This window comes from Schistocerca serialis, chromosome 5, assembly GCF_023864345.2.
Source record: "Schistocerca serialis cubense isolate TAMUIC-IGC-003099 chromosome 5, iqSchSeri2.2, whole genome shotgun sequence".
In the NCBI taxonomy this organism is placed as follows: domain Eukaryota; kingdom Metazoa; phylum Arthropoda; class Insecta; order Orthoptera; family Acrididae; genus Schistocerca; species Schistocerca serialis.
In genome coordinates this window covers 237,015,690-237,028,578 of record NC_064642.1, presented here as the reverse complement: position 1 = coordinate 237,028,578, position 12,889 = coordinate 237,015,690, and the positions used below count along the sequence as shown (strand labels likewise).

The following is a 12,889-nucleotide window of genomic DNA, read 5'->3' as shown; positions in this document are numbered from 1 at the left end:
GGACAGGCCCTCCACCTCCCCGAACTTGTCCTCTAAATGCTCCACAAAAAACTGGGGCTTGGTCGACATGAAAGATTCTCCATCAACCCGCGTACACACGAGGTACCGGGGTGAATATTCTCCACTGCCTTCTCTAGCAAGTCGTTCCTCCCATGGAGTAGCTAGGGAGGGAAACGATCTCTGATCCAATTTCTTCACGGTGAGGTTAGACCTCGATCGCTTAGAGACTGCTGGTGGAGGCCCACCAGCGAGAGATGATGTACCACGCTTCATTGCGGGTCATCCGCCCTGATGCCACCTACTCCGACCAAGGGCCCTCCCCACGGGCGCCACCCAGCCACAGCAAAGGCCACCTGGCAGGATGGCCATTGCCGGGAGTCCTGATGCCCCACGGAGATGGGCATCTACTCCTTGGCATACGTGGGGAGTGTACGGCGCAGGCATCAGTAGAGCGATCCCTGTGTTGTCAGGGGGCTACAACCAAGAGGGTACATGGCGACCCCACCACAACGGACTGGCTACCGTGCTGGATCTTAGGTGCAAAAATGGCCAAGGTCGTCGTCACAGTTAAAAGAAACACTGCAGAGGGCAGCGTGGTAATCGCCCAAGAGATCGAAAACGAGCGGGACACCACGGCAACGACGAGAAAGACGGCTATAGGTCTAATTGCACGAAGGATACAGTGCACCATGTAAGGTGCCCTTCCCCAATTGGCTCGCTCTTCGGAATAATTTAGATAGATGGAGGTCAAACCCGAGAGGGGACCATCACATAAGGCCGAAACGTTTGAGACTCCTTTTAGTCGCCTCTTACGACAGGCAGGAATACCGCGGGCCTATTCTAACCCCCGAACCCGCAGGGGGGCAAATATACTGGAAATTACAAAATTCTGAATTACAAGAAAATGTGAACAAGACAACATTCAAGGTAGGATCAAGAGTATTGTTGAATTTTATGCATGTGAGAGCAATTTCACCACAATCCCGTCCTTTGTTCACTTTCCCAACACTTGTAGCAAGCAACAAAGTCCAACCTTGTAATGTGTATTCTTGTAGTGTTCGTTACGTAATAGTACCATAATTACATACCATCTTGTTGCAAGGGAAAAAGGGGTGGGGGGTGGGGGGGGGGGGTGATGGTTTCTGTAAGAATTTAAAGTTTTTTACATATTCTAATATTACATGTGTTTGTCAAAAATGGAACCCAACAACAAGCGACAAATAATTATTAATGATAGTAAATATGAAAATATCGAAGTATCGACAAATTTGCAAATAAGAGACGACAACATAGTAGACCCTCGCATAGTGAGCATAATTTGTTCCAGAGTCTTACATATAATGCGAAACACTCGTTAAGCAGAACAATTGATCCCATACAAATTAATATAAAATACGATAATGCGTTCTATGCAGAAAAAGCACTAAAAGTTTCATCTTATTCCTGACATTTATGCAAAGAAAATTATACATACAATATTATGTACTTTATTATTCAAGAAACATAATTCCTACTTTTTTTCCAGGAAGCTACCTGCAGTCATTTGATTCTGCCAATGTTTCAAAACTTGGCAAAAATCCCACACCGCACTCACATCACATAAATTTTTGCGTGCGTTGCCCCTACTTTATATGGGGTGATTATTTTCAATGTATGATGCAATCGATTCCATGCTTTCAGCATTTCGCTTATTGCGCCAAAAGATTGTTGCTTTGCTATTACCTCCTCCTCCTCTTCTTCCAGTTCCTCTGAAGAACTCCTCACCACAAGTGCCTGCTGTCAAACACACTGTAACTCCATAAGATCCACTTCTAGTCCATGCTCTTGGCCAAAGATACAATCTCATTGACTACAGGCTCCACAGGTACTGACTCAAATGCCTCAGCCACTTTCAACAACGCACTCCGGCCAGAGCTGCTTCCAAGCTCTGTCACTTGGCAACCCCTTCCCACACCTTTTCGATCGTCTTGACGCAGGCACAGTGCTGAAGTCATATTTCCAAAACTATCTGAGAGTGAGATCGGTAGCTTCAGTCAACTCTAAGTTCAAACTGATGCTACAGTAATCACTTTAAGCAACAGTCCTTTTCCTGACAGTAACAAGTATAAAAGAGTTTTCTTGGTTCCATTTTTAGGCCATATTTCATATAAAAATTCGTTGTCACCTGATTAAAAAATATGGTGTCAGAGTTGCCTTTCCCACAAACTATAACTTGCAAAAAATCTCATTCACAATCTTACGTCCACAGTTGCTCCGATACACAATTCAGGAGTGTATAAAATCACTTGTGATACACGTCCCATTTATTATATAGGCCAAACTGGAAGGTCTTTTAGTATCAGATACAAGAAACATTTGTTGGGAAACGAGGCACTAATATACACAATTCCACTTTTACTGATCATCTGCTAATTTCTGGACACATACCGAAACGCGCTGAAGAAATTTCCATTTTACATAGAGAAAGGGAAGGTCATAGGCTCGATGTACTCGAACAGCTGGAGATTTTCAAGCATATTTCTAAGAATGATGGCCTCATCCTCAATGAACCGTTACAACTACGTAACAAATTTTTTCAATGGTTCAAATCCACTGGTGGCAGAATTTTCATTCCTCTATTTTTTACTGTATTTTTCCTGTTTCTGGTTTCAAAACATTATTTTCTTCTAATCTCATAGATATTTTGCTGCTGAAGTTACCTTCAAGCAATTATTTTCTGGGTTGTAAAGCTGTTCATAAATTTTTTTTCTATGTCATTCTGTCCTTTATATAATATTAATTTGTGTAAAGCCTAACAGATGGCTGTATTATACTTAATCTGCTTGACTACTCTGTATTTTCAAAAAGACATTAAGATCTCTGTACATTTTGTTTTTAATGGGGTTGCCACAAGTTTTCCTCAGTGAAATTCCCTGATATTTCCTTGATTTCCAGACAAGTTCCAGCATTTTTCCCTGACAAATTTTGAGCTCTAAAGAGTAAGTAAAGACATAAGTTGACAAAAAATGTAAGGACTTCTGTATTTCCAAACAGGTGAGTGAAAATAAAAAGCAACCCAAATGGTACATATGTTTCATTAAGTCCACTGATGTTATTTTATTTCAATAAAACGAAACACATTTGGTGAGAACAATACGCATTTTGTTGGAGTCACAAGACAGAGTTAAAATACCAACCAAACTATAGGTGACTGCCAAAAAAATGTTGGTTCTACTATGTTATTGTCAGTTATTTTCCACTGGGTTATGTCTATTATTTTACAAATATTGTGAGATATTTCTTTCAAGAAATACATTAGTACATAGCGTACAAACTGCCAGCGACTACCACAATTTTCTTCTTCTTACTGTCCATACTTTATAATATATAAACTACTTTCGAAGTGCCAAAATGTACTAGACGCAATAAAATGTCTCTAATGCTGCACTATACAGTGTACTTGTGGTGAGACAGTTGCAATTCCTGAAATCCATCATCCATGGCCTCTGGTCTGCTAAGGTGAACAAAGGTCCTGGGTCCATGGATAAACCAAGAAAATTCACCACATTACACCGCACACAAGCAAACGTGGCCTGCGGGCAGATCGGTCAGACTAGATTCAAAGGGCAGGGCCAGCACATTAGTGGGAAACAATGGGCTTCAGATCACCAAGCCGGATCTGTTAGAGATACCCACAGAAATGGCCTGCAGTTTTGGCCTGTCACGGAAGCCTACTTGTGTGGCCAGCTATTCACAAGTCACAGACATCATGTTGATGAAATGTGACAGCGGGATTAATCCATGCAACAGATAACTTGTGCCAATACTCTGAGAATCAATATGAATGAGGATGGGTAGCAACTCACCGTACAGATGATCGTTAAGCTGCAGACAGGTACATAGAAAAGACAATCACACTCTCGCAACTAAATTTTTGGCCACAAGCTTTGACAGAAAACGAAAGCACACACACAATCACTCAGACACAACTCATGCACATATGACTGCCATGTCCGGCCGCTGCGTCAAAGGTCTCTGAGAATCAGATCCAAACAAACCACTCCTAAAGCCTCCCTGGCTCTTGTTGGCAGGTGCTACGCTGGTGGCAAGAAGCAGGGCAGCACTGACTGCAAGCTGAGGAGAGTGGTAGAAAATGGAGAATCAGAAACAATGAGGGTGTACAGAAGCAGCGCATGTACTCAGCTACGCCCAGCCAGCGACGATGCACAACATCTCAGTAAACAAAATATTTCATCTACTGAGACAAAAAATGAGATTTTTTCCATTATTTTTTCAAATGTCCCTTATATTTCCCTGACACTTGTGAAATTCCCTGGTATTTCCTGATTTCCAGAACTTGTAGCAACCCTGTTTGGTTAATACCTTTTTTTCTTTTTTTTCCTCATCTGATTTTTCTATGTTTTATTTTGTAGGCTTTAGCAACATTTCATTCTAATGAAGACACCCCTAGTAGGTGTCAAAACCTAGGTCAATGTACCTATCATTTATGTGCAACCAGTTGGCTGTTTAATCCTATGTTGGGACTAGTATATGGTTGCCGACTAACAGTCATGTTCAAAATTGTAAAAGTCCTTCCTATGTAAGATTCAGATTTTAGTTTCTCTGTTTTTGGGAGCTCTACAAATAAATCTGAGAGACTGGATATTCCTAGATCTAGGTAAAACTTTCATCTACACAGGCTGCTGACTGTAAAGTTTCTCTAGTGCACATCGTAGAGTTTAACTTAAACTCAGATTTTACACTGTCACTGCTTCCAACTAATGTATTTAAACTGAACTCTGTTATGATCACCATCTTTGTCTTGCTTTCTTTATTTCAGCTTATCTAAAAGGCACTGAAATTTTGTGTGAGAAAAGTTTAGTGGCAGAACTTCCTAGAATTCTGTAAACTGATATTGTTACAGCATTGACAACATGTAGCTCTACACAATAAATTTCAGAAATACAGTCTTCATTTACATGGCTGAAACTTTGTTTCACTTTACAGTTTACTGAGGCACCAAAACTGGATATGTTACTATATGACAGGGTTATGTTATTGTTAGGTAGCAAACAAGTTTTCGAAACACAAGTTTCTTAAGGTTAAATTACTATTCGGTTCTAATTCAAATTTTCTGATATCACTGCATATGTGTCATCTTGGAGTTGTACTTAGTTGGCCTTTGTACACTCGGCTGTCAATTTTCTAGAATTTTCAAACATATTTCAATTTAACACCACACTTTCATAGTGTGTTTACTGCACTGTACACAGCATTGTCAACTGTCACTGTGTGTTTATTGTTCGTCTTTGTTTGTGTTGTGCTGTAGTTTGATAGGTGTGTGTGTGTGTGTGTGTGTGTGTGTGTGTGTGTGTGTGTGTTGGGGGGGGGGGGGGGGAGAGAGGAAGGGGAATTTTGAGAGCGATATGTGTGTTTGTTATTGTTTTAGTGGCTAACATGATGAATGAGTTGTAACAAGATGTATATGCGGACAAGAAAAAAAATTGTTTTTTCCTGGTTCATAATACACTTTCCCCAGAGCATTTTTCTCCCGTAAAGTGACAATATACTTCTCCCTTGGAGATGTCCATAAGTTTTGTACACAATCATAGAACTTCCCGGTGTTTTAGGAAAGGAAATCCAGCAACAACTATGTTTTGGAAAGATCTTTGATGCATGAAAACATTTACAATGCACATTTTCGTATAACGAAATTATAAACATTAATTCCACCAGGCACAGCACGGCAGCTTCCGAGGCACTGAAATCAAGATTGCTATGCATTTTTGTCAGCCAATCTTGACTGATATCACGTGATCTAGTCAGTCAACAACAGTAGATATTCAGAGTGTAGGATACACGATGTTCTCAGCCAATAGCAACATCACTCTTAAGTAATGTGAACACAAAATAGGAAAAGTTTAGTGACAGAACTTCCTTGAATTCTGTGAATTGATATTGTTACAGCATTCACATCATGTAGCTCTACACAATTTATTTACATACAGTACAGCTACAACAAAAAGTAAGCTTTCGCATATAATATTGGTCGTCAAAATGACCTCTCCCGAGTGTGTGGTTAGGTGGGATCATAAGAGCATAGCTGAGTATTTCTGAAAAGCACGATTATAAATTTCACTTCAGCACACTGAACATTTCTTGCATTACCTGGCTCAGTACATGTTTCATCGAGCACTTTGACTTTCCCATACAAAAACCAGTTACGAGTGAAATTGCTCAAGAACTCACTTTGCACTTTTTTCAAGGATAATTATACTTCTTGCTCTTGTTACTGCATAATTTGTAATCTATGAGAGAACTAAAATAAATATGAAATACTAACCTTGAAGCTTAGTCTTTTCTAGTGTGCCAGAAAAATTTTAAATAATGGCAAAAATGGCTGGTCCTCTGGGCATGAAATTTTAAGTGGCTGGTCCTCAAAGTGTTAGGTTTTGAATGAGAGGCAGAAGCTCCATGACATAACAAATACATCGCACATTCTCACAAGAAACATAATTCATCTTGTGTAGAGGGAAATTTGCTTTGAAAGTAACACTTCTCAAACCTCCATTCGCAATATTTTCCTGCAATCTGTTGGAAATGTGAACAGTTATGATGTCACGCTCATCAAAAGCAGTTTTTTGTTACTAAGTATTACAGAGTCTTCACGCTAAAGCCTTCGTCACTTTTTGCTGATAACACACTTGTGTGTGCACTGTGTTCTGTTGTTATAAATGCTGCATTTTCTTTGTGACTTAAGTTTTACTTTAGTGTCTTTCTCTCATTAGTGTTTTATTGCTATAGTATTATTCTGCAGCAGCTGGCTAAAGTAAAAGTCTTTGTTAGAGTATCAGTTCTTACCAGACAAAATTACAAAAATTTAACTGAAAACTAAAACAATGAAAAATTCCCAAAACTTTAAAGAATTCCCAGGATTTTTTCCGGATGAAGAAATTCCTATATTCTTCTTCCAACTGTATACACCTTGTAATATTACAAGAAAACTTTCACATACAAAAAGCCCTTGCAATGAACACGGAAGCTTTCCCCTGAGCAGACCCCACCACAGACAATAACACATACGCACTCACAAACAAATATCAAAATGCATATAGACAACACAAGACAAACAAAAGACAGTGAAAAATACACAGTGGTAGTTGGCATTATTCAGCGAGGTGAGTGGTAACTCAACTGCTCAACTGTAGCAGGAACTAACTGGGTCATGTGGACAGTCACATTTGAATTCCGAGTAGCATGTATTGTTACCTCAAAGTATGAGCATAAAATGTGATCATGACATTTGTCACAGAAAATAGTTTCATGGGAGGCTACAGCAACTTGCTGTTAACATAATTAATTTTACTGACAATGAGAATGGGGAAAGTGTGATACTGCTGACAGGTGGCAATGGAAGCTGCATGCAAATGTTAGCAGGCAGAAGATAAGTAAGTCAATAATGTGTGAGTTATGGAAGGAGGGGCATGATGCCAACTAGTTTTAATATTATTTTCCGTTTCTTCCTCTGTCAAAGTAACTTTCCTCTAGTAGTTATCATGTATTGTTTGGTGTGATACAGGGCTTTACAAGTCTTGTAATTTCGAACAGTTAATGCTAATTTCACAGTGGCGGAAGCAGTTTAGTGGTTAGCATTTTTGGGTTGTAATGCCGAGGTCTCGGGTTTGAATCCCAACGACAATTTTTATTTATTTATTTATTTATTTTTGGAAAGGTCTGGAAGTTTGTCCACCCAGCCTTGTGATGACACCTGAAAAACTACTTCAATATATAACCAACAAAATAATACACCAAGTCAGCAAAGATACATTACATCAAAAGGCTTGCACCAGCTAAGGTCACACACAACATTTATTTATCAGCAGCAAAATAATTAGATGAGTGGCACAGTATTCAAGTATCTGCCCCAAAGCAGAACAAGTAAAATACACACAAAAACATTTCACTGGTAATGTAGATAAATTTATTATATTATTATTCTTATTATTACACAACAATTTCTGTGACTGCTACATCATGCAGAAACAGAGAGAAAATAATTAAAAATATGTAGAGACAAGAAAAGTTTAACTTCCAGCATTCAATATGCAACACCAACCTTTTCCTCTCTAGTCCACTGACAAAATTTTTGCAAGAAAATGGTTCCCTACCTACAACCACCACACCATCTAGACCTAAGTCTTGTCCAACTTATCCTTTGTTGCAATGTGGCAAACACTTTGCTCATGCTTTTTTCCGTTAAATGTCGCGTGTGTCATCTTGCCTGGTGCAAGGCTTTTGACATAACGTTACTTTGGCGACTTGCATGTCATATCTGCTGCTTTTATGTTTATGTCGCTTTTCAACTGACCCCATAAGCCTAAATAAACTTTCTTCCAGACCTCCCTACCACAGGAAATTTGAAGTGGCCACAGAGAACAGAATCCATTACTTTGGCAATAACAGCAAAAATACCTAGTCAAATATTTTGTTGTTGATGTAGATAAATGTATTATTAGATAACAATCTCTGTGATTTCTACATCACATAGAAATGGACAGAAAAAAAATTAAAAATATGTAAAGACAAGGAAGATCAAATGGTCAGTTTAATTTCACCACTACGAAATTAGTTTTTACTGTTGTGAAATTAGAAGATTTGAAAGGCCTTATACCATTCCAAAAATGAGTCTCATCCATAACTGAAGCAGCAGACTGAAGATCTCCAGGCACCACTGCAGGAAATACACCGATACAGATACTGCCAGCTAAGCATCATGTGCAGCAAAGATGAGTTGTACTGTATGTTCTGGTTCTAAACAGGCACTTCATTCAGTGGTGTGTACAGGTGTGTAGTGTGTGATGGTGCTTCATTTGAAATAGTAATGAGATGTACACTATTGCTATCTCCCTGCCCTAATTTGCTGGTGTAAACACGATGAAGCTGCCACCATGGCTAGACTAGCAGCTTAGTTTGCCAAATAATAATAATATACACAGCAAACACTTACAACAAACACAATGAAACTGAAGAGTTCAACTGAAATGTGTTTGAAAATGCCAAAAATTAGACATCCTCATGTGTGACATATACGAAATAAGATCACAAAATTGAAGAATGGTCACATAAATATTTTGTGGATGAGTTACATTTACTTAGGATTCTTCCAGTGCATCTCAGCTCCACACCTGTTTTTCTAGTTTTTGTGGTCATTTTACATTAGGTCGATTGGACAGATACTTCTACATGTAAACGAATGATACTGTTCCCAATTATTTTTCATCGATCAGTTCTGGGTGTTTTTGCCTATTCATGGATAATATGTCACATTTATTCAGGTTGAGAGTCAGCTGAAAATCTCTGCACCAAGCACTGATAACACCTAAGAAAGGAAAAAATCTCCTAAATGAAACTATAACCAAACTAGAAGGGGGAAAAACCATTATTCTGGTCATGTACTTTATTTAATGTTATTTAAATGAAGTATAGTGACTGTTACTGTAGCATACGCTTGTAATGTACAAGATATGTTTTTTCTATGCTTATGCACTTCTCAACATTAATTTATTTCCCATGGCATTATCATTCCATAATTGGCTCTGCGATATAAGAAATTCATAAAAGAACAGATATTTTCTAAAAATGCATGCCTACCTCCTCATGTTGTTAGTTTGGAAACATGTTTTCTGGTGATTTGAAGTTCTTGGTCAGTATAATGTAAATATGCATTCTTTAGTAACACTATAACACTAAGTAAAAGAGTGAGCATGCTTTTACATTATTGTTTCACATACAAAACACTGCTGTGTATCAAATCGAATATCTGATGGTGGTGGTGGTTGTTGGGATGTTTAAGGGGAACTCAACAACTAAGGTCATCAGTCCCCCAGTCCAAAAACAGGCGAGACATAAAGTCGCGGAGCAGATAAAAGCCCAAGGGGAAGGAGACTCCCCCCCCCCCCAGGCACTAAAGAACACAAATTAGGCAACGAACACTACAGAAAAGAAGAGTACAGACGAACACCAGACAGAAAAAAAATAGAAGAAAAGAAGATGGCTGGAGACTGGTTGACTGACCACAAGAACAAAAAAAGGGAAAGAGTCAACCATCAGACGACACACCAAAACAGCAACAAATATTGAGAGACGCGAGGACAAAAGACACAGAAAGGGAAAGGTGCAGGACCCCCCTAAATGGAACCATAAAAAGGACTACCACGGATAAAATGTAAAACATTGTCAGCCATGCAGGCATCGTCGCATAAAATCAAAGGCAAAGTGCCCGGGAGATTAAAAGACTGCCGGAAGGTGCGCAGTCGGGGACACTCCAATAAAATGTGGGCGACCGTCAGCCGGGACCCACACCGACACAGGGGGGGGATCCTCCTGACGCAAAAGATGGCCATGCGTCAGGTAGGTATGGCCGAAGCGCAGCCGACACAAGATTACAGAGTCCCTGCGAGAAGGCCGCAGGGAAGAGCGCCACACATCGGTCGTCTCCTTGACAGCCCGCAGTTTATTCGGGGCTGTCATGCCACGCCACTCAACAAACCACATCCCAAGCACCTTACAGCGCAACACCAGCTGCTGATCGCGAGCCGTAAGGCCGATCTCCAAAGCTGGGGCGTCGATCGCCCCTTTGGCCAGCCTCGAATATCTGACTCATTGCTCTTTATTACACTATAAAATGCTAAACTACACAAAAGGTAGAACAAATTACAATTGCTTAGTGTGAGCAAATTCTGCTACCATGTGGCACATACGTGTAGTTCAGCTTTAACCAGACTTTGCACATGTCAATCCTTTTTCCACTGCATAAGGGAGAAACTGAAAAATTTTAGAATGAAATGGGCCTAAAAACAAATTTAATTTGCTTTTATTTGACAGCTACTTTCTCTGGTTTTGCAAGTTGAATGCTATATAATTTGCTCAAATAATTTGTTAATTATCACCATTTAAAGTTTTTGTGTGCACCAAAAATTAATCTTACTAAAGAACATTTCTGGCCTTTGATTTTGAATCATCGTTAAAGACTAAATCATGTGAAGATCAGCTTGGAAATGCATTTGGTAATGAAGCCCCATCTAAGGCAACAATTTGTAACTGAAATAATGAATCAAAAGTAATGAATTATTGAAGGATGTCCAAGAAATGCTGTCACTGATGAAAATACTTCTATAGTTCGAGCAAAGTTTGAAATGATTGAAGGACATCTTACAGATTTATTCAGGCAACATCAGGCATTTGTACGAGTCAAATTCAAAACATTTTACACAATAATTGGGCATGAGAAAAATGTTTTCCAAGGATTTCACATAAACTTACTCCCAATCAGAAAAAACAACATATTGATTGGTGCATAAAATCTCGGGAAAAATTCCAAGGTGGCGCTTCAAGTTTGGTTTGGAATGCCGTTACTGGTGATGAATCTTGGATTTATTGTTATGATCCAGAAAAGTCGACTTAAATAGGTCTTTCTAACTGAACCAAAGCCTATGTAATTTTAATGAATTCACAGTGCTGGTAAGAAGATCCCCCCCAACTCCCAAAAAGGGGGGAGGGCATACAGCTACTATAGCATTAGAAGACAGTTGTGCTGTTACAGCCAATTGGTACACAAATATCTGTTTAGCACAAATTTTTAAGGAAGTCTGAGAAAAGTTCCCAAAAATAAAAATTATTTTACATCACAATAAGGCGTCATCAAACAGTAAAACTAACTACTGAGTATCTGGATGCCCTAAATGTCAGCAATATGGACCCTCCACCATACAGCATGCACCTAGCACCATACGATTTCCTTTTATTTCCAAAAATTAAAGGCAAAATGCCTGGAATAACTTCTTTGTCATCTGATGAAGCTGTGGAACATTATAAAAACCTGGTTTCTGAAGAGCCTCAGGAAGCTTGGCATCACTCCTTTAAGGAGTGGTTCCACTGAATGGAAAATGTATTCATGTTAAAGGCAAATATATTGAAAAACAATAAACATCACTTACATTTTTAAAACTATTCCTTCTTTGATTTTCTTAAAATTTTCAGTGTCATCCTCATATAATGTCAGTTCTCTCACCATCTGGATTAACACCAGAATTATGGTGAAACACCGTTTCACCACCAACAATAGTACAACAGTAACTCATTGTCACATTACAGTGTTAAAATTACTGGACAGGAAATATATCAAAGGCTTTCAAATCTGTGAAAGCACAGTTAACATGGCCTCCATTAGTGACTTTCTTCAGTAGTTCATACTTTCATGGCTGGAATTTCTTATCAAGGTTTCAACTTTGCTGTCTGACATAATACTGTCATTTGTTGATACATGGCAGTGTCCGTAGATCTTTATATCACCTCCTAATACTGCTTTCAATTGTAAATCTTGTTAAAATTTGCTTCCACTTTCCTTATTTTCCAAACTCTACTGCAAAGAAAACTTTTTAATGAAATTTCAATTTTTCAAAAAGAACACTAATTACAAGGAGATATTTTTTTTTAAGTATGAATAAGGCAGAAACGGCAACAAGTAATTGTTTTACCATTTTACCCATGCTCTCAATTACAATGTTGGATGAGTTCTATTTTATACTATCGAGCAGAGTGGTAATCAGTTCTATTTTGCACAATCGAGCATAATGGTACCACAATCGAGCATAATGGTACAGAAGTTTCTGTGGTATTTTACATCATAAGTTTCTCCAAAGAATCATTCACTTATCTGCTACCATAAAAAGAAGAGATATTCTAGAAGACATACCTCAGATGGGTGGTAAATGAAATCAATGTCACTGAGCATACAGGTTACACAGTTTTAATTGTCCATGATACTGAGCAGCAAATAGAGCAAGCAAAACACTAAATTAAAATAATCTGAGGTCTATTTTGGAATACTAATAGATGTTACATTAAATTT

At 38.7% G+C, this 12,889-nt stretch overlaps 1 protein-coding gene across 2 annotated transcripts in view; it reads right to left on the bottom strand.

Annotated features, from left to right (window-relative positions):
• LOC126481666 (negative elongation factor D) overlaps window positions 1-12,889 on the bottom strand; it is a 209,027-nt gene that overhangs the window by 129,087 nt on the left and 67,051 nt on the right. The gene's annotated exons all lie outside the window — the stretch shown is intronic.